The 3,800-nt window shown below is 41.3% G+C and overlaps 1 long non-coding RNA gene across 1 annotated transcript; it reads right to left on the bottom strand.

Annotated features, from left to right (window-relative positions):
• LOC121894596 lies at positions 1 to 1,221 on the bottom strand. Its single transcript, XR_006095580.1, has 2 exons — positions 1,105 to 1,221; positions 1 to 968 (listed from the first exon to the last, which is right to left on the bottom strand). It is a non-coding gene; the product is annotated as an uncharacterized LOC121894596 (long non-coding RNA).
• Between the last annotated feature and the right edge of the window lie 2,579 nt (positions 1,222 to 3,800).

Below are 3,800 nucleotides of genomic sequence, written 5' to 3'. Positions count from 1 at the left end.
TGAGAGAGATTATTATTTACGGTACTTCTGATGGAGTACTGGAGCAGCAGTTACAGGGTAATACTAGAAGGAAAAATCACTGCCTTAAAGTGAACAAAACAGTAAAGTCTCCGGCTAGAAAAACAAAAACAATAAGCTGAAATGTGCTAAAACGCTCCGTAGAGCTGAGGGGAGCTGCAGAGTCAGACGATAATCTTTATATGTCTGATAGTTAATGTTAAATTATTGAATATAACCATTTTAAATGCATGCTTTAACCTGAAAGCAATAAAGTTTTAGTTGCTTGAATCCTACAACAATTCACAGGCATCTAAAAGGTCTTGCAGAGCTGTTTATTTCAGCCAGACAACCAATCCTGTATCACTTAAACCAGACATGAAACCTGCTTGACGTAACTAACAGTTGAGGGGTTTTTTTTAACAATTGAAGGTAAGATATGTCAGGTAACTTATCAACCAGTTATCTCCTCATATATGACATTTATCTCAATCAGTTTGTCTAAAACAGTTGACTTCTTTGTTAAATCCCGTCCACTTGCTACATCAGACAGGCTAAAACCAAACACAAGGAAGCACTAACAAACATCATCAAGTATTTAGAAGCTAATTTAGATAACCTCTTAGTATGTGCCGAGAGCAGAACTTCCTAATTGCTTTTTTTTGTCTTATGCAGCAGAAAAGAAAATCCGAGCAGCATGTAAAAAAAGTGGGATTTCTACTTTCTTACATCTGTAAGCCTTCACAGAGCGTGGGATCTCTGTTTTTTTTTTTTTTTATTCATTTGTTGCTCTCAGCCAAGCACCTCCAAGTGGATGTGCATAACTTAAAGAGTGTCATTCTTTGTAGCGAGGGCGACTGCTCCCCTGCTAAGCCTCATTTCCTCCCTTGAGCTGGCGAGTCCTGTCTGTTCTCTCCATCATGATAGACAGACAGACCACCTCACCAGTTGAGCTCATTCAAAAGCTAATTCTTGAAAGGAGAAAAAAAAAAAGATGAAGGGTTGCATCTAAAAAAAATGAGGAATAAATTCAGATTTCTGATGGAAGTGTCGTCTCTCCTCACTTCACTGACGGCGACGACGTCTTTCGAGGAGGATTTGACTCACCTGACTCATCACGCTTCAGTTTAATGACTCACTGGTGTGTAAATAGTTTAAATCCAAACAGTGTCACCAGTTGAAGAACAGGAGGGTCGGAGCTGAACGACGACAAAACCACCTGGATTATCCTTCGATGCTCCACTTCGCGTCTGGACTAGAGATGCACGATATCGGATTTTTTGCCGATATCCGATATGCTGATATTTCCAACTCATTGTGGCCGATTGCTGATGCCGATATGTGAACATATTTTTTTCCAGCTGGCTGAGGAGACTATTATGCATGCAAGCATAGATTGTACTAAGTATGATCAAGAAAGACAATATATGAAGGAAGAACTCAGGAAGACTGGAGTTCAGGAGCTCAGCATTAAAACTTTAATGAACCTGCCAAGTGGGAGCAGCAGTAGAGTTTCCTTTGAGTTTATTAGACAGACAGGATTAATGTGTAGGATTTAATCTCTGGTCTACACTCCGGAGCAGAAGGTGGCGGTAATGCACCTAATACGCTGGTTGCCAACCGCCGTTATAAACCAAAAAGAAGTTGTTTTTTTCAAACAGAGTGGTACATCCTGTCAGCCGAGGTGTTTCCTATCTGTGCAGCCGAACATAGCAGCTCCTCCGCGGACTGTTTCACCCTGACGGTCCCGGTGTTTCCTCCGCAGGCTGCACTTCACTCAGCTGCCCGTCAGATCAGCTGCTACTTCCCACTTTAACCTGAACAACAAACCGGGGCTCTGGTTGGATCCACACGTAGAGCCGGGGCTAACGTTAGCTGAGAGGCTAGCAGAGCGTTAGCCGCAGCATGACCGGAGGGAAGCACAGCCAGCTAGCCTCCGCTAGAAGAAGCAGCTGGTCTGACGGGCAGCTGAGTGAAGTGCAGCCTGCGGAGGAAACACCGGGACCGTCAGGGTGAAACAGTCCGTGGAGGGAAGCACAGTCAGGCGGCGGAGGAGAAGGCGACATATTGGCCTCTCATAATCGGCAGAAAATGTTCATATCAGCCGATACCGATGACGTGCTGATAATATCGTGCATCTCTAGTCTGGGCGTCGTCGTTATTGACACTGAATTGTCAGATTCATTAAAGTCATGTCACAGACAGACTTGTTTTTGTTCTATTGTTTTCCGCTCTGTTGTGTTCTGTTGTCATTTAGATTCTGTGTTCGTTCTTCACATTGAATCTTTTTTTTTTGACATCTTGACAAGTTTGTTATTTGTTCCTGTTTGTTTGAAGGTGATATGTTCCTCTAAAGCCTTTACATTTTCTGTTTCACCTGCACAGACAAATAAATTATTCTTTTCTTGTGCTGTCTTTGTTTTTTCTTTTTATATTTTAATGCTGACTTTTGTGACTTTGCCTGTTGTAAATTTATGCTGCTTTGTTTGGTTTTTGTTTAGAGAACAAAGTGAAAGTTTTTTTTGTGGCACAAGCAGCTAAATAAAGGAGATTTGGATCTTCCCGAGACTCCATAAGTCCAGGAATTAATGTAGAAACTTTTTTTTTTGGAAGTTTCAGAATCAGAAATTTCACGGCACAGAAAAATATATTTACAATACATAAGACCTGCTGACTCAAGACAAAAAAAAATCACTCCACTTCCTCTAATATTTTTCACAGAGCATCACAGGTTTGGGAGGTTTATGTACAAGCACAGGTGGCAAACAATGCAATGAATCTACTGATGTTGGCAGTCCAAGTGAATAAAACACAGAGTCCCTGAGGTGAAAAACATAACATGACAGATAAATTAACAGAAACAGAAAACACATGACAGAACAGAAAACATAAAACAGAAAGTAATATCAAAAAAACAAGATCCTTCAAAACACAGCAGTCTATAAAATGAGACAGTTTTATGCAGCTTTCAAGTTCTGAGTCTTATCCTGGTTTTGATTCTTGTTTACTTGGAACACACAGAAACCAGCTGGTTATTCACATCCCTGTATACTGGTTTGTAACGTTGTCAGGTTTCTGTCGTTGCAGATGTGTGTGTGTGTGTGTGACTTTTTCAAGCTATATTTCTGTACCTTACAGAAGTCATGTGAAGGTGATTTTTTTCAAGAAACACTGACACATCATCAGCTTTTAAGTTGATATGTTGAACTTGTTAGCAAACAGTTGCTTATTTCCACATCCAGCAGTTACGGAGCAACATTATCATTCATCTGGAGTCGTGTTTCTGTCCACCTGGTGAATGTGAGTCCAATGCTGTGTCTCAAATCGCTTCACTTCTGTCCTTAAACTTAACATTTTGAGTGCATAAGTGCGTTCACACTGAGAAGTATGGAAAAATGTGGAACTATGGACACTTCTCGCCCTCAATGGTCTCCATCTTGGCTACATAGCGGAAGGGGGGGGGGGACCACGAATGCTAACGAATGCTAACGCTAGCTAACGCTAACGCTAGCTAATGCTAACGCTAGCTAATGCTAATTTGCGATCGTCATTTCTGGTAAGTGCACAACGGCTGTGTTTGATTTGAGACGACACTACACTGTCAAAATTTGCGCACTACGCCAGTAATATATAGTGTACACAGTGTACTACATGAAAGTGTACTAACAGAAGTATGTGATTTGAGACACAGCTCAATATTCACTCTCTTTTAGCTCTGTTTTTGGTCTCCACCAACTCCTGAGGGAAATATCTGGCTCTTTAGCTGCTAAATGCTCCACTATGCAGCCGGACAGATAAACAAC

This window comes from Thunnus maccoyii, chromosome 3, assembly GCF_910596095.1.
Source record: "Thunnus maccoyii chromosome 3, fThuMac1.1, whole genome shotgun sequence".
NCBI classification, from domain to species: domain Eukaryota; kingdom Metazoa; phylum Chordata; class Actinopteri; order Scombriformes; family Scombridae; genus Thunnus; species Thunnus maccoyii.
This window is presented reverse-complemented; position numbering and strand designations above follow the sequence as displayed.